Here is a 19,055-nt window from a genome sequence, read left to right as displayed (position 1 = left end):
AGTGTTTGCTGGGTTGTTTGTTTAAAAAAAAAAACGAAATTTTTTTAAATTGTAATTCCAAGCAGCCTCGATTCAAACGATTTTTAAATACCCAAAAAAAGATACAAAAAAGGAATATTCCGGGTATTTTCCCGGTATTTACCCATAAAAATGGTAAATACCCGGTAGAATCCCAACTCTAATGATAGTTCATCAAATATACTGTCGATGAGGATTTATATGGAAAAGAACATAGGTACTCACGACTTCCGTAACATATATAAATTCTACAAATTCTGCACGTGCTCGAGGATTTTTGTCAGCATATAATAAAAAAATTTTGGGCAAGTATGTAATAAGTTGGATATGAAAAATAACTATTCCTGGGATTACTTGTTTTATTGCAAATGTTTTGGTATGAGTGAGTCACAACCACGGTTGCCACAGCATGTTTTTTTTTTACCAAAAATGGCAATATTCAAAAGCTGACCGGTATGGTCAGTCATGTCGAGGAGATATTTTTCTTTTGGCCACCTAGTGAAAAATCCTTAAAAAATGTCCTGGTGATAGGACGTTAAAACGGGTTACATTCCACTAAGATTACGCCAGAGTCATACTAAAATTTTCCGTCGGTGCACTAGACCGTACACAGCATATTCTTGGGAAATAATCGTTCAGTCCGTTAAAATATTCCGTTTAAAGTGTAATCAGCCATTTTTCAAAGACGTGGACATAAGTGCCAACCCTCTCTCTGCTGGCGACAATTTTAAAGAGCATGCTTTAAGAGCATGGCATCATCATCATTCATTAGCGCTTAGCTGCCTAATTGACTTTCGCTGTCTCGCAACAAGCCACGCCAGCTTTCCCTGTTTAACGACAAACGCCGATTTGGAGCACCAAGAGAGGTCAAGTCTTCCTCAACCTGCTTCCCCCAAACTCAGTGGAACTTTATTCCCTGCACTATCTTTGTATTTGCGTATCAGCCCTTTATTATATCTCCTTCGATGCTCGCCGTCGGCATCTTACTTAATAACGGCATGGCTATTTTTAAAGAATTGGCTCTAGTCGGATTTGTAGACATCGAAGGGTTATTTAAAAATTCCTGCCTGATTAACAAACTTTTGAACAACAGAACTGCCCCCGCGAAATGTGAACAGGCAGCAATAGAGCGGCACATCACACGACCTGCTCTATTTCCTCTACTCTTTGTAAACGAGGTTCTGTTGGAGCTGGAGAGTGGCTATCTAATGGTTGCCTACGCAGATGGCCTGGCGCTCCTGGACAGTTGTAAGTTTCTGCAGATCCGACGCAGTGTTTCGTAGGGCTTTATGGACCGTGACTAAGTGGGCTGAGACATATGGATTAGGTGTAAACTTCTACAAAACGGTAATAGATCTATTCAGGAAGACCAGTGTGATTGATAGGACATCTAGGAAGGCGTTGTTTACCTTGCACTTCTGCGGCGCAGCTACAGATAAACGCTGGGAACTATTGCCATGAGAATTCGGCATACATAATTCCGGAGCTCCTGCATTCTTACCTACTTCGACTTTATATCAGACAAAGACAGACTGCTGTGTTCCCACAACTGCTCCCTTCACAACCCTAACCACAGTCGTTCCCTCGAGTAAGGACTAGAGACTGGACTGGTTATCTTGTAGATACACGATTGGCTCTCGTACAAGGATGGTGGTTTTGGCAAAGCTCTATATCAGATTTAACTTTAAATGAGTAAGACGCCGCGATAAAAAAAATGAACAACGAGACAGTTGGACAGCATAACTAATCACAGATATTAATTAATGGAGAACGGGAAGCTTTGGCGAAGTAAATTACTGCGTTACCTGAGCTCTCTCTGGATACTTCAAACCTTAGCCTGCAGAATAAAAAAACCGGAGAAAGTACGTCAGCTTACGGTAATGTAGACGATGAAGCCAGAAACGACAAATACTTGAGCAAAGAGTTGGTCAAATCGATAATGTTACAACAAAAAAGCTGAGCAGCTTTGAAGATTGGCAACAAGTCAGCAGGTTCGTAGAAATCACACTCATGGCATGAAAGTGGGACCGTAACGCGGAAGCCTCGCCAGCGATGTGTTCCAAGCCATGCAGTTACCTTAGGTTGGCTAAGTTCTATCTTTTTTTTCAATAATTGATGTAGTTTGCTAACTGCCACAAACCTCCAAAAGAAATGAGGGGACATGGCATGGAGCCAAGCCATCTGACACAAACTCTTCACGACTAATCTAATTTCTTAATTTCTTCCTAACCTTTATCTACTACTAGTAGGGTGATCCCATGGAAATGTTGTTTTCTGATAGGGGCATTTCTCCAATTCTTCTAATCTTGATTTAAAAGAAGTTTAATCTACATTAATCCCAAATCCTTGTAAATCTAGCAATCTTTCTGTCAATATCCTCTATAATTAATTGTTCGTCTAGAACTAAGAACAGGGCTTTTATAGATTCAACAGAAGACCCTATCGAAGCTCAACATATATTTATATGTTATATACATAGTAGTGTATGACAGAGCTTCGGATCCTATCCCGATACGACAAAGCTTTCGACTAATTTCGATTTTGGTACCGACTATTTCAATCTGATGTATAACGAAAGTCGATCAGCTGAAAGATTCAATGAAAAAAAGTGTTTAGCATTATCAATGTGATTCACAAAGAATTTTGGGGAAATTAAGTCAGCTGATTAGGATGGGCATCATGTGCCGAGGTTTCCAGACCAATGTGTTTATTAACAGTCAGAAATAAGATTTATGGCATGCAACCAGCGATAATTTTTAAATTTTCTGATTTACTTAAAACACGATTGATATAAAGACTCATAAATCAAACGCAATCGAGCTGATATGAAAAACCTTCTGAGCATGTCACTAGAACATCGGCACATAAAATAACTGCAAGCACCGGCATATAATTAATTGATCACGAATTTCACAATAAGCAGACGACCAAGTCTGAGAATGGTTAAAATTTGTGGCCGCAGTTTATGCACATACGAACTTTACACATTGAAGTGCAATCAGCTGTTCCTGGCAGGCTTCCTCAACGTTGAGCGTTCCTTCAATAACCTTAGAACGGAGGCCATCTGCAGAGCTATTGAACGACATCGAATCCAATGCTCTATAGTTGCTTGAATTGATTGACGCTGAGTAGCAGGGTCGTCAACGAAACTTCATCCACGGAAACATTATGTATAATGACTTCTAGCAACATCTCAGGGAGACGTTTTGTCACTTCCCTTATAGATGTTTTTAGTTATCAAAATTTCGTAAGCCTTCAAACTGAAACGAATATGAGAGCGCAGGGCTATAAGCTGATATGGCAGTAGAACGATAAAATTGTGTGAAAACAACCTTAGGTCTCGCAAGGACTGTGTTTCGGCAGTTGATAACATCCAGATACCCTTCAAAAAAGGCACACGAGAGGGTTTAGGCAGCGGTAAGGTCATTACAGCCTGCATAGAGGGGTAAAAAATGGTAAAAAAATATTGGGCTGGACTGGACTCAGAGAACATGTTTTACCGAATTTTTGAGCTTGGAATGTCTGCCAAGCTGGGACCTATGCCAGGCAGAGATCAGCTAGACTCAGGGCCGCAAAGAGCCGAGCCGGGCCCCAAGGACAGTGCGCGTTTACGGGCCCCCCTAAAAAAATAAACTCAATCCAGTAAAAAAAATAACATAAAATAAATAAATTTCTCAATTCACACTGTCAGTTTTATTTCATATAAAATAAGATTTACTGGAGCACTTTTTAGATTTCTTTGTTTGATTTGCTTACGTTAACTTTTTCTAAATATGTACATTTTAAATGCTTGAATCAGCCAAGAAAAACTTTCCGTGCTTTTTGGTCTCCCAATATGGAAATTACCGATTCAAAACTAATGCTTAGAGGCTGGACTCCAACGCCAATGTTCCAAGGCTTGTCAAGCGATTTTGGCTCATAGTAGAACGTAAAAATTTTTTCACGAGAGACAATAGACTAAAAGAACGCTCCCCTTCAGTCACACTGACTGGAAGTGTGCAAAATATTCTTAATGCTATGCAGATGTTTGGAAATAATACTTCCATCTTCAAGTCATGAAATTTGTTCAGAAGTTGAAATGGTGGCAGCGAATCACATCCCAAATTTGCTAAGTGGATGGCTTTGAGATGAATGATTTCATCTATCAGATCCGTAGAAATATCGGTGCCATAAATCGTGCAGAATGCCGCTGCCCTTTCTCTGAGCTCTTCTTCCGTAAATTGAATCGCAATGTCATTTACGGCTTCGAAACGTCTTGTCATGTTACCAATCAAGCAGTCCAAAAGAACGTAAAAAACTTGCTGTTTGAATTGAGTTTCGGAATCACACTCAGGTGATTCGCCAGGTAATTCATCGAACTGGCGCTTTCTTATCTTCCTTCTTTTCTCTGCGAAGGTATTCACAACTCCTATAATCCCTGCCCGAACTTTACATTCTTGAAGTATGATCGACCATTGACCCCTGAACTTCTTCAACTCATCAATGAGGCTACGTATATTTTCTGTTTCCACGTCCAGTGTGACATTTCTAGCTTGCAGTACCAGATTTCGATGGTTGATTACCGTCAACACTTTGAGCCAAATGGAGGCTAAGAGGATACACTCAAATTTCCCCATATATGCTTCAATACTTTTCAAAGCCGTTACTGTTTCTGAACTCAGATTCAAAAGCTTCAATAGCTTTCACAATTTGGGGAATGTGGGTTGCGAAAGGTTTCACACTATCCACACGAGCAGACCATCGTGTTTGTGACATGCCGTGCAAGGAGCAATTAGTTTTTTCTTTGGGAATTTCCCATCTCTGAGGGCTTGCGCTAAAGGTATTATACAATTTCTGCATAATACCGAAAAATGTGATGACTTCTGCACAACATTCAGCAGCTTGCACTCCACATAAATTTAAATTATGACAAGTACAAGGTGCAAATATTGCCAGGGAGTTATCTCTCAGGATAGGACTCTGCGCTCATTTGTAATGACCGCTCATATTACTGCCATTATCATACCCTTGCCCACGGCAGTAATCCAGGGGAATATTGTGCTATTTTAAAGTACTGCGAATCAGCTCAGCGATAGCTTCTCCTGTATTTGCATCACAATCGACAAACTCTAAGAAGGGTTCTTGGATTTTCCATTTTCCGGAGTCCCTGTCTAATAAAACACAACGCAATATAAAAACAGTCTGCTCAATATGTGCCGAATCAGGGGGTGCATCCTCTATTACTGTGTAATACTTGACGGACTTTCTCTCGCTTTCTATCTTTCTAATTACCTGACTTGCACAGATTTCTATGAACTCATTTTGTATTCCATCAGACAAATAATGTGCTTGGAGACGATTCTGCGAAGTGTCTCTCTCCAGCGAGCTGCCTCACTTTTAAGGGTTTTCGCTAAGAGAAAATCCACTGAACTTGCATTTCGAATTCTCATTTCACATTGGCGCCACTCTATTTAGCAAGTTTTATCATTTTGACTATTTTCATATTCAGGAATTTTGTCTTGTAACCTCTTCCAACCTTTTTCTTTAGAATAACCTGAAGAGCATGTGTGTATGTATGTATGTATCTATGTCAATACTGCTTTGCCTTACCGGGCACCCAAAAACCTTCCGGGCCCCAGGGCAATTGCCCTGGCTGCCCTCCCCGGAAAATCGATCATGCTCATCGAAGATCATGATAGCGTATAGCAATAAGCTTCCTCTGCAAAAGATGTTAGGAATCAACTGATCACTTTCTCCCGCTGTTTCGGACTGCACACAACATGAGTAAAATTTGTGGGCGCACAGTTTTTCAGAAATAACAAGTAAGGAAGGCTAAGTTCGGGTGTAACCGAACATAACATACTCAGTTGAGAGCTATGGAGACAAAATAAGGAAAATCAATCTGGGGTAACCCTGGAATGTGGTTTTATAACATGTGTATCAAATGAAAGGTATTAAAGAGTATTTTAAGAGAGAGTAGGCCATAGTTCTATGGATGAACGCCATTTAGGGATATCGCCATAAAGGTAGACCAGGGCTGACTCTAGAATTTGTTTGTACGATATGGGTATCAAATGAAAGGTGTTACTGAGCATTTTAAGAGGGAGTGGGCCTTAGGTCTATCGGTGGACGCCTTTTCGAGATGTCCCCATTAAGGTGGACCAGGGGTGATTCTATAATGTGTTTGTACGATATGGGTATCAAATCAAAGCTGTTAATGAGTATTTTGAAAAGGAGTGATCCTTAGTTCCATAGGTGGACGCCGTTTCGAGATATCGCCATAAAGGTGGACCAGGGGTGTCTCTAGAATGTGTTTGTACGATATGGGAATCAAATGAAAGGTGTTACTGAGCATTTTAAGAGGGAGTGGGCATTAGGTCTATAGGTGGACGCCTTTTCGAGATATCGCCATTAGGGTGGGCCAGGGGTGACTATAGAATGTTTGTACGGTATGGGTATCAAACGAAAGGTGTTACTGAGCATTTTAAGAGGGAGTGGGCATGAGGTCTATAGGTGGACGCCTTTTCGAGATATCGTCATTAGGGTGGGCCAGGGGTGACTCTAGAATGTGTTTGTACGATATGTGCATCAAACGAAAGGTGTTACTGAGCATTTTAAAAGGGAGTAATCCTTAGTTCTATAGGTGGACGCCTTTTCGAGATATCGCCATAAAGGTGGACCAAGGGTGACTCTAGAATGTTTGTACGATATGTGCATCAAACGAAAGGTGTTACTGAGCATTTTAAGAGAGAGTGGGCATTAGGTCTATAGGTGGACGCCTTTTCGAGATATCGCCATTAGGGTGGGCCAGGGTGACTCTAGAATGTGTTTGTACGATATGGGTATCAAATGAAAGGTGGTAAAGAATATTTTAAAAGGGAGTAATCCTTAGTTCTATAGGTGGACGCCTTTTCGAGATATCGCCATAAAGCTGGACCAAGGGTGACTCTAGAATGTTTGTACGGTATGGGTATCAAACGAAAGGTGTTACTGAGCATTTTAAGAGGGAGTGGGCATTAGGTCTATAGGTGGACGCCTTTTCGAGATATCGCCATTAGGGTGGGCCAGGGTGACTCTAGAATGTGTTTGTACGATATGGGTATCAAATGAAAGGTGGTAATGAGTATTTTAAAAGGGAGTAATCCTTAGTTCTATAGGTGGACGCCTTTTCGAGATATCGCCATTAGGGTGGGCCAGGTGTGACTCTAGAATGTTTGTACGATATGGATATCAAACGAAAGGTGTTACTGAGCATTTTAAGAGGGAGTAGGCATTAGGTCTATAGGTGGACGCCTTTTCGAGATATCGCCATTAGGGTGGGCCAGGGTGACTCTAGAATGTGTTTGTACGATATGGGTATCAAATGAAAGGTGGTAATGAGTATTTTAAAAGGGAGTAATCCTTAGTTCTATAGGTGGACGCCTTTTCGAAATATCGCCATTAGGGTGGGCCAGGTGTGACTCTAGAATGTTTGTACGATATGGGTATCAAACGAAAGCTGTTACTGAGCATTTTAAGAGGGAGTGGGCATTAGGTCTATAGGTGGACGCCTTTTCGAGATATCGCCATTAGGGTGGGCCAGGGGTGACTCTAGAATGTTTGTACGATATGGGTATCAAACGAAAGGTGTTACTGAGCATTTTAAGAGGGAGTGGACACTAGGTCTATAGGTGGACGCCTTTTCGAGATATCGCCATTAGGGTGGGCCAGGGGTGACTCTAGAATGTTTGTACGATATGGGTATCAAACGAAAGGTGTTACTGAGCATTTTAAGAGGGAGGGGGCATTAGGTCTATAGGTGGACGCCTTTTTGAGATATCGCCATTAGGGTGGGACAGGGGTGACTCTGGTATGTTTTTGTACGATATGGATATCAAATTAAAGGTATTAATGAGGGTTTTAAAAGCGAGTGGCCCTTAGATGTATATGTGAAGGCGTTCTCGCGATATCGACCAAAATGTGGACCAGGTGATCCAGAAAATCATCTGTCGGGTACTGCTAATTTATTTATATATGCAATACCACTAACAGTATTCCTGCCAAGATTCCAAGGGCTGTTGATTTCGCCTTGTAGAACTTTTTCATTTTCTTCTACTTAATATGGTAGGTGTCACACCCATTTTACAAAGTTTTTTCCAAAGTAATATTTTGCGTCAATAAACCAATCCAGTTACCATGTTTCATCACTTTTTTCGTATTTGGTATAGAATTATGGCATTTTTTTCATTTTTCGTAATTTTCGATATCGATAAAGTGGGCGTGGTTATGGTCAGATTTCGCCCATTTTTTATACCAAGAAAAAGTGAGCTCAGGTAAGTACGTGGGCTAAGTTTAGTAAAGATATATCGGATTTTGCTCAAGTTATTGTGTTAATGGCCGAGCGGAAGGACAGACGGTGGACTGTGTATAAAAACTGGGCGTGGCTTCCACCGATTTCGCCCATTTTCACAGAGAACAGTTACCGTCATAGAATCTATGCTCCTACCAAATTTAAGAATGATTGGTAAATTTTTGTTCGACTTATGGCATTAAAAGTATTCTAGACAAACTAAATGAAAATGGGCGGAGCCACGCCCATTTTGAAATTTTCTTTTATTTTTGTATTTTGTTGCATCATATCATTACTGGAGTTGAATTTTGAGTTAATTTACTTATATACAGTAAAGATATTAAATTTTTTGTTAAAATTTGAATTTAAAAAATTTTTTTTTTAAAAGTGGGCGTGTTCTTCATCCAATTTTGCTAATTTTTATTTAGCACATATAGAGTAATAGTAGTAACGTTTCTGCCAAATTTCATCTTGATATCTTCAACGGCTGCCAAATTACAGCTTGCAAAACTTTTAAATTACCTTCTTGTAAAAGTGGGCGGTGCCACGCCCATTGTCCAAAATCTTACTAATTTTCTATTCTGCGTCATAACATGAACCCATCTACCAAATTTCGTCGCTTTATCTGTCTTTTGTAATGAGTTATCGCACTTTTTCGGTTTTTCGAAATTTTCGATATCGAAAAAGTGGGCGTGGTTATAGTCCGATATCGTTCATTTTAAATAGCGATCTGAGATGAGTGCTCAGGAACCCACATACCAAATTTCATCAAGATACCTCAAAATTTACTCAAGTTATCGTGTTAACGGACGGACGGACGGACGGACGGACATGGCTCAATCAAATTTTTTTTCGATCCTGATTATTTTGATATATGGAAGTCTATATCTATCTCGATTCCTTTATATATGTACAACCAACCGTTATCCAATCAAACTTAATATACTCTGTGAGCTCTGCTCAACTGAGTATAAAAATGGTAGTTTTAGCTCTTAATGAAGCTCGCAGAGAAAAGCAAGTGGTGCTTTATGGAAGGCTAACTACGAAGTATGTGATTGAAAAAATGTACGCCCTCTTAACCTAACTTAACACTGTGCTCCACAAATTGCTTAAACCGCACGAGTTCGCATCAAAACGAATTCATGGAACGTTCTTTCTGACATCATTCTGACTGACTTCCTACAAACGGATCGTTATGTTCACAAGTTTGTTGGTATTGTTGTTGTCACCAGAAAGTACTCTCCTAGGATTTAGAGGACTGTTTGAATGTGTGCAATTCTTTGTCGGATATGACTCCGGTACCATCCGGTACTAGCACGTTCTGTTACTGGCCCGACTGCTTCCAGACAAAAATTTTTTATGAGCTCAAATCTTCGGATCTATAGGTTTCTATAGCATATCTGACCCGGGAATATATTTTAAGCCCTTAATTCGCTGTGACTGTGAGTTTCTCAAATTTATCGATTCGGCTTCATTGGTTCCAGCTGGTAGAGTAAGGGCTAAGTTCGAAGTCGAAACTACAAACAACTAAACGCAAGAGAACCTAAATAAAGGACGGTTCAAAGCTTCTGATTCTGCATATTTAAGGAATTAAACAGCTACATCAAAAAGAATTGAACAGAGGGTGTCACAGCTTTTTTTTTTTTTAATTCTACATATCGAAGCTCTATTCCCCATAAGATATGTAGATATGTAGCTTCCTACGTAGACGACTGCACAATAATGTCAACGAGCCCTAGTCTCTACATGGGTGAGCTGTGATCAAAAATATACAGCTGCCCAAGTCTAAGGCCATCTTTGCGACGTAGACGGAGCGGATGATACACAAATTGGACGTCCTCAGCAATAGCATTACGTCGCGGCGCCGACTGGGAAATATCCTAAAATATTTGGGATGGTCCTCGATAATAATCTCCGTAACCGCAACTGCCTCTAAAGTAGGTAGGTAGATAGGTAGGTGAAATGGCTGCGACCCTGGTCGCCCAAGTAGCTATTTAAAGCCGTTTTGATGCCATGTAACTCGTCTAAAAACTTACTGAATGTTACGGTCAATGTATTACAACCAGCTAGAGTTGTTGATAAAATTAAGAATATTCGGGATTGCTATCACAGATAACCCTCTGAGATCTTCTAGAAACGGGGTTCCAAGGAACCTTAGCTAGCTCTAGCTAGAGCAGGGCATTTACACATAAAGTGTTCTACTGTCTCCCTGGCATTTCGAACTTTGCAGCTTCTGCAGTATTCGTTATATGGTATGCCCATCTTTTCCGCATGCGTACCTACTGCCCAATGATCGGTGCAGACTGCTTTCAGTTTGCGTGTGTTAGCCCTGGATTTGTTCAGAAGACTTCTCGTCCTCTTTCCATCATAGTTTGGCCAAATGGATTTTGATATTGCACAGGTGGTGATGTTATTCCACTTTGTTTGTGTTTTCTTCAAGTAGGAGCTTTGGACATTCCCCTTGGCTACTGCTAAGGGTATGCCTACTTCGACACTAGTTATTTCCTCGTTCATCTTCGATGACCCCTTGCGTGCTAGCTCGTCGGGCTTCTCGTTACCCCCTATCCCCCTCTAAACCGGGACCCAGATAACGGGTAGTTCTAGATTGGTGGAAAACTAGGTTATGAGTCGCTTACAAGCCCACACTAATTTTGAGTTAATGTGTGGCGAGGAAAGCGCTTTTATCGCTGCTTGGCTATCCGACAGAACGCAAACTTTACCAGGTACATTGAAGCCCTCCAGTGATTTGCAAGCTTGCCAAATCGCGAGGATTTCTGCTTGAAACACGCTGCAGTGCGATGGAAGTCTGAATGATGCACACAAATCTAGGGACTCAGAGAAGATTCCGCCCCCCACTCCCGATTTCATCTTGGAGCTGTCAGTGTAGATTTGGATGTCGTCGACCCTTATGCCCGGCTTTCTCTTCCAATCGTTCCTGCTTAGAATGGCGGTATTACAACCGTACTCAAACTTCAGTTTGCGAGGGTAGTAATCTGTCTCGGTACTACATGTACCATCCGGAAGTTTATTTAGGATACTACTATGCCCTTGCTGAGTATCCTCCCAACACCCAGACTCCATGAGTCTCAGTGCGATTTGTGACGATGTACAAAGTATATGCAATTATATGTATGGCTCTCTAAAGTTGAGAGCCGCAACAAAATCAATTGGGGAAGCGTGGTTTGAAACATAAAAGGCAGTTTGTCAGCCGAAGAAGTCCTGCGCGTCGTCATATGGTCGTACGTCTTTAGAGAAACACTGGAAAATACTGCCGATCTGAGAAAACACGGATGAGATGCAGTATCTAAGAGCTCAGCCCTTGGTCTGAAGAAACATGACGAGGTATTCAATTAAGATAATCGATAAACTCCTTTGCGCGATGTATCCCGTTATCAGAGAAAAGGCCCCATTCGCCCCATTATGCGAATAAGATGCTATTGACCGCCTTAATCGAATTTATTGGCATACTTTTATTCAATTCATAATCACATTGAAATATTTAAAAAACGAGTATAATAAATATTTGCAAAAGACATTTTTGAATTCCCTTGAAACATTTTTGAAATTCCAAATGACAGATAAATGGAATGATAAACTACACCGCCTCGTAGCCATTGTCTCTCATAAATTTGTAATTTGTTCGTTGTCGGGAGCTCTTCCCAACAGTGGCTGCAGTAAGTAAATTTGACAGCAGTGACACCTTCATTCTGCTCATAATCATAAAACTTAATCGTAAATTCATTTCTAAGTGTTTGATGTAAATGTTGAATCTTATAAAATATTATAAATCTTAACGATTAGATAAAGCATTAACAAATAAGAACGAAAAGTAAGTGATCGTAAGCAATCGTTCGCTCTGCTCGCGGCGTTGCACAGTGTTTCGTGTAGAACAAGCTAGCTGGACAAAATTATTTTATGAGATTTTCCGTTTCATATGCAGTCATTTATTACAACTACGTCATTTTTTCCAGCCATATGTTCTTTTTTTTTTTTTTTTCCAAAATTTTACTTCATATGCATACATTTGCTTATTTCATATACTCATACTCATACTCATAACTCATGTGAATAAGTGACATAGATCCAGAAAAATTTAAAGGACTTAAGAATATTACTTTATTGTACTTAAATTGAATGGAATACAAATCTCAATACTCTAAAAAATTCTAAAAATTCGGAAAAAAAAAATTAAAATTTTTTATGAAAATTCGTCGAATTTTTTAAATGTAATTTAGTTTTTGTTATAGATCGTGACAAATTTTCTTATGGGAAATTAGTTAAAATAAATTTGCGAAAGCGAAAATTGTAAGAATTATCCAAAAAGGGGTGTCTACTTATTTATGTGAGTGACTGTACATATGTACATACATATTTTGTATTTATTTGAGTATTTATCCTGGCACTACAATTTTTACAGAATTTTTTTATCGTACCAGTCAGGAATGTAAAAGTGAATTACAATAATAATAATAACAATGTAAATAATTAAATTAATTATGTGAATATTACTTATTACAAAAACTTAAAAGTAAAGTATCATACAAAGTAGAAAAGACAATAGATTTAAATTAAATAAAACCTGATCCAACAAAAAGTTATAGGGTAGGTTATCTTTTATAATTATATTATTATTCGCTATCATCACTTTCATTGGATGAGTCACTTGTGGAATAGTCATGAACATCAGGAACACTACTGTGAAAGCTTGAAACAACTGGGGTATTTATTGACTCCTCAACATTATCGGGGGACAGTAAATTTAAGACTTCTGAAGTCAGACTTTTAAATTTTTTCTTAGGTATCTCCCTAAAACTGTTAACTAAAGGATCCGATGGTATAAGCAAAATATTCATAAGATCTGTATTCGTGGCTTCACGCGTCTGCTTTTGTGTGTTATCAGCCCTGAATCGTCTCAAATCTTTGTTACGGGCTTCCTGTGCTTCCTCGGAAAGTTGACCAATAGGTAAAATTGCTGATTTTATAATATCAGTACTATGCACTAAGATTTTATGAACTGTAACAGGCATATTAAACCATGGATAGATATCTATGTATAGTTTTTTAGTCTCGACCGCAAATTTTTCAAATCTTTGGATATTTATATTGTACCCAGATGCTAATGCGCAAAGGAGAGTGTCGAATCTTTTGATGAGCTTTACATCCAATACCGTTATCTCAGCACTAGCCTTAGAATTTTCGAAAAACCTACGAGCAGTTTTGCCGTCATTGGTATTGCCGAAACCTGGTTTTGGTTTATCTTCATTAATCCATTGTATGTACCTGTAAAAAAATTAAAAATAGATGTGCAAAGAACTCGCAATGGTTTTTTCTTTGGACTATTAGAGAATACTTGCGACTATAACATATGTAAAATTAAGCCCGGATGTCCTCGGAAAAATACCTTTTCTTCTTAATAACGGAATGTTAAATATATTGAAAATACTCTAATTGCGAAAGAATTACTATTAAAAAATTTTACTTAACTTCGAGCTTAGAATCCATCAAAAAAATTATGTAAAAGTGTTCACTTAAAAGAAATATGAATCTTAATATTCAACAAGAATTTTGCAAATTAATCAATGCATTTTACGGCCACTCCTGCTTTCTTACTTTAATTACTCAATATATATGAGCAAAAATCTCAAAAAAAAAGCAAAAATCCCGTTATTTTGTTTGTTTTCTTTCATTTCTCATTACACCTTTCTTGGAATATGAACTTTGTTTTTGTCCAGCTAGCTTGTTCTACACGAAACACTGTGCGTTGGCCTGAGACAGTGAAGCTATTTGCGCTTTTTTGTCTCTATTCTGGTTTGAAAAAATATTCTTTTTTACCTCTAACAGAAATTACTACCACAAGAATTGATAGTAAAAATTTATTACTTCGCAAAATAACTTATGTTAACCCTCAAATCCATGAATTTTTGTTTGGTTTCAAAAAATTTAATCAAATTAATTTCATATATCTGAGCTCGAATCTGCTAATAATTTTCTAATTTGACTTTTCGTTTTCGGGAAATAATTAAAAAAGTGCAGTCCGCCTTTAGGCGGACCCATACAACAACGCCTGGATTGTTATAAAAAAAGAAAACAGCAACATATTTCGAATCTTAAACATTTTTCAAAGATTTATTTCAAAATTGTTTTTATTGTTTAGTGTGGAATTCTATAAAACATTGTTTTGTTTCAGAAAGATAAATTTATTTCACATTTTACACAAAATGTTTGGGTTTCTGATTTACAACCTGGATACTTGAACATTTTCTTTCCGGATCTATCTAAAAACTTGCACCAATATCCTGATTGTCATAGCGAATGTCTATTGGTGGCATGTACGCCTTTTTCGCCATGGGTTGAAGGGAAGCTAAAGGGGGCGACCACGTTTCGTAGACGGAGTTGAACGCATCCAACATAATACTTCTGCAACTTTTGTTCTGAACTCAGGTAGGGTATACTGCTTTTAATTAGGATTTTGATGCAACCTCTTGTACAATATATAAGAGTTAACCATAGCCACATCTAGTAAATGATAGAATAAGCGAGTTGTCTACTTTTTTGTCTTCATTCGAATATGGTATCGTCCGATAAGTCCATCCAATAAGTTGACTCCACCATTATGTTTGTTGTATTCTTTGAGTATTGCTAGGCAGCTTATATCAATTTTTCTTTGTCTTTTCGATCCCAAAGTGTTATTGTTGAAGGGTATGATGCAACATATAAAGGGTTCTGATCCCACATAACCAGAAAGAAACATTGGCGGATCTAGGCGAATCTAGGATTTGGTACGGGGGAGGGGGGGGCTTGACATTTTTTCACTTTAAAATTTTGTTTTTGTTTTCCATGATGTGTTAAATAAATTTATACAGAATATAAAATGACATGACAAAACGAGGATTTTCAAAATTTAAAAAAATTAAATAACTTACTAATAAAGTACAAGCAATATTTTCTGAAATGAAGTTCTTCTTTTATTCAGCACACTCGAGATAATGATATAACAACCTTATAAAAATAGTCATAAAAACCTTTCTTTCAAACCCACTTATTGCTGGTTCAATCTTCTATCGACCAATCCAAAGATTCGAGTCGTCGATGCTTCGATTTACAGAAAAGATCGGTTATTTCTTCAATGTCCGTTTCTATTTATTTGTGGACGTTCCCTAGTGCCAGACCAGTCAGTCGATTTTCAGACATGTTGATTCTCAAATAAGTCTTCAAGCGCTTTAGAACAGAAAAAGAACGCTCTGCGGTCGCTGATGTCACTGGGATAGTCGCAAATATTTGCAACAGGCCGATTTCAGTTGCAACTCAGGTTGTTGAAGTGTTCTACTGAGAGTCAAAATCGGCGAATTCACATCGTTGAATGTTTGGAGAGTGATCAGAAATTCGGATTTCTCAATAGCACTGAGAAGTTGCGAGGCTTTTGAAGACGTTACAAGTTCATTATCATACTTCAAGTTACCTAACACTTCAGCAATATTTGGGAGAAATTCACTAACGGTTTCCACACTATCGCGTTTTTCAACCCATCGAGTGAGGCAAAGTGTTCTGAGGCGAGTTTTCTGTGATTCGGGTGATCTTTCTTTGATTTCATCCTCAAGTGCTTGCGTTCTTTTGTGTGATGATGTGAAAAAATTTATTACTGCAGAAGTGGTTCCAAGCATATTTCGAATTTCGGGAACTTCACACGCCTTGCATACACAGAGACTCCAGGAATGGTTGAAGCAGTGAGTGTAAAATGCAAGTGGTTGCTCTTTCAAAATCAATGCCCGAACTCCATTTTCTTTTCCAGAGAAATTCGATCCCCCGTCGTAGCCTTGTCGCCGAAGATTGATTAGATCCAGCCCTAGGACGTTCAAAAAATGCGAGATGCATTCGGTAAAAATATTCACAGTAGACAATTTTTGGCATAAAAAATTTAAAACCATACCGGGTGTCCTCAGTATGCCGTTGCGTGCAAAATGCACGTAACTCGCACGTATGATACCTCAACCTTGCACGTAATGACTTAGTTCGAACGGAGGGGGGGGGGGCTTTAGCCCCTATAGCCACTCCCCAGATCTGCCACTGGAAAGAAGACGAACTGGCCTTGTATCGTACCACAGAACATTGCTTACTTCCACGCCACAAACTACTCCAACATTCTGTTCAGGAAAGCCACGACTTATGTTTTTCTTTTGGAGCTCAGCATCAGTAGAAAGTTTAATGTTCGGAACACGATTTGCCTGCACTGTTCCCAATCCCTAAATTCCGCGGCTCTTCAAACAAACTTCTAGTCCTACTTATGTGTAGAAAATATCGAAGTATAGGATGTGATTTATATTGTCAGGTATGTTTTTTGACAATCTTACAACGACGTTCGAAGCAGCTTCTAGATCAGGACAGTCAGGAAAAGCTTTATTGTCCCCAGCGCCGCAATATAATTCGAAATTTTAAGAAAACCCCGTATAGTCGCAGAGAACAAATAACTTCGATATGGGGTTTTGCCGGCATATATTGCTCAAAAGGATTTTTTTTGCATTTTCGAAAAGCATATTTGTTCATCCACACAAAGACGCTGAAGCATAGGAATTGCCCCGAAACGGCTATTGAAATGTTGAATAAGAGGTCTCGCTTTATATTAGCTTTATCCAAGTTCACCCTTCTTCGCGCATAAAGAAATGTCATTAAAGTGAAGTTTTGATCGGAGCTCCTCAAAACGATTACAAGTCATTGCTAAGCGTACCGGTTCCAGAGAATACTGTCCCCAATACGAGCGAGAAGCCGGATACCGGAAAACTGACATGAAAAATAATATCCCCAAAAATGTTCGAAGTTCCACTTCGTCAGTTTTAAACTTTGTAGAAATATCGTTTTGGGTGGCATAAAGATTCATTTGAGTAGCTAAAGTCTGGATAAAAAATTTTATCAAATACCTGTAATATCTGGAACGTAAATAAAAATTAATTTAAAGACATACCTTTAGAAAATCGTTTGAAACAATGTATTGAACAATCATATGTGGTTCGTAAATTTTTTCGAAAATCTGGGGTGTCCTTATCACCTCGAAAAAACAGTTCGTTGACGTGAAGCTGAAGTTGTGTGTTTTTCCATAAATTCATTGTCAGACGGTAATAGTTCAAAAAAATTTTGTATTTCATCATCTGATAAGTTTTTATTATTTAATCGGAACATTTCTAATAATAAAACGAAAATTTAAACAAATCTTAAAGTAGTAACGTGGTCCTTTTTCAGCAAAGGCTACGAAAATAAAAACACGTATCTGTATTTTGTATTGCCCGTCTAAAAGCGGGAGTATGCACTAGAGGGTTAAGTCATTATTTTCTTTCGGCTCAAAATCATGGAGGTGGAGTATTTAGGTTGGAGACGGTTTTCTTACTAATATTTCAGTAAATTTTAAAATTTTATATCGTTTTTCAATTAACTTAACTGGTATTCAGCAACACATTTAAGAATTTTAGTTGAATTCATTTTTATTCAAATTTTATCATAAGAAAAATGCTTGAAATATCATTTCGGGAATGCTTCCGAATAAAAAACATGTCTAAAGACGCCATGTTTTTTTTTGTACATGTACTATGTACATTAAGCTGGGTTGATTTGCATGGACGAAAGTTAAACCATATCGCGCCATCGATTTTTCGATAGGTTTTGGCCTCAGAAAAAAAAATTTCCACTAGGCATACCCAAAAAAATAATTTTCGAGCCTGCAAAATTTGACTTTTTTTGACTTTTTTTCTTTGATTTTTAAGGTTTTTTTCATGACCTACTAAAAAAATTTTCATGTATATCCTGTCCGACTCAAAATTATCCGCTAAAAACTTTGGCGATAACAGTTTTTTGAAAAAAAAAATATATATTTTTTGGGTTTTGAGGAGTGTTTTGGTGAAAAAATTTATTTTTCGCCTTTTTTTAAGGGTTTCTTCAGAAATGTGCAAAAGTGTTACCGATGAAAACGAATTTGTCTCATAGTTCCTATCCCACTTAAAATTATGCGATAAAAACGTTGGCATTAACAGTTTAAAAAAATTTTTTTTTTTTGGTTTTTGGGACTTGTTTTGGTCGAAATCGATTTTTTCATTTTCAAGGCTCCAAATCATTTTTTATGTATATGTTTCCGTTAGACCCACCAATAAGTATACCAAAATGATGAGGGGACGAGCTAAGTTGATTTAGCCATGTCCGCCTGTCCGTCTGACCGTCTGTCCCTTTGTTTGAACGCAAACTAGTCCCTCAATTTTTGAGACATCTTGATGAAATTTTATAAGCAGGCATATTTTGATGGGGGATTTCACATTTGTCGGAATCGACTGGATCGGACCACTATAGCATATACCTCCCATACAATCGATTGTTCAATAAGAGGGTTTTCGTCATTTCTGCCCCATTTTAACAGCTAGCAACATCAAATTTTACCACAAGCTTACGTATTGGGCATAGATGGTTGTCTGAAAAAATCGTCAAGATCGGACATATTTATTTAAAATAAAAATCGATTTCGAAAAAAATGATGAAAAGCCTCTTACCTGAACAGTCGGTTGTAATCGATTTTTATTATTACTTGTTTTTTTTTTTTTTTCATTTCACACACTACTTCAAATTTCTTAAACGGAACATCACCACCGACGGCAAAACAACAAATCCATCGAACAATCATCGGTGGCATGTTTTGGCTTCATCGCATTCCCATTGCTTATCAGCGCCAAACGAGTCTTAATTTGTTGTGCCAGCT

General features: G+C 38.3%; 1 protein-coding gene and 1 pseudogene across 1 annotated transcript in view; one reads left to right on the top strand and one right to left on the bottom strand.

Annotated features, from left to right (window-relative positions):
- Nucleotides 1-19,055, top strand: part of mab-21 (nucleotidyltransferase mab-21) — a 31,006-nt gene that overhangs the window by 3,462 nt on the left and 8,489 nt on the right. The gene's annotated exons all lie outside the window — the stretch shown is intronic.
- Nucleotides 14,470-17,198, bottom strand: LOC137249301 (piggyBac transposable element-derived protein 1-like; annotated as a pseudogene).

This window comes from Eurosta solidaginis, chromosome 4 (genome assembly GCF_040869045.1).
Source record: "Eurosta solidaginis isolate ZX-2024a chromosome 4, ASM4086904v1, whole genome shotgun sequence".
In the NCBI taxonomy this organism is placed as follows: Eukaryota; Metazoa; Arthropoda; class Insecta; order Diptera; family Tephritidae; genus Eurosta; species Eurosta solidaginis.
Note: the sequence above shows the minus strand (reverse complement) of the source record. Positions and strands in the feature narration are given on the sequence as shown.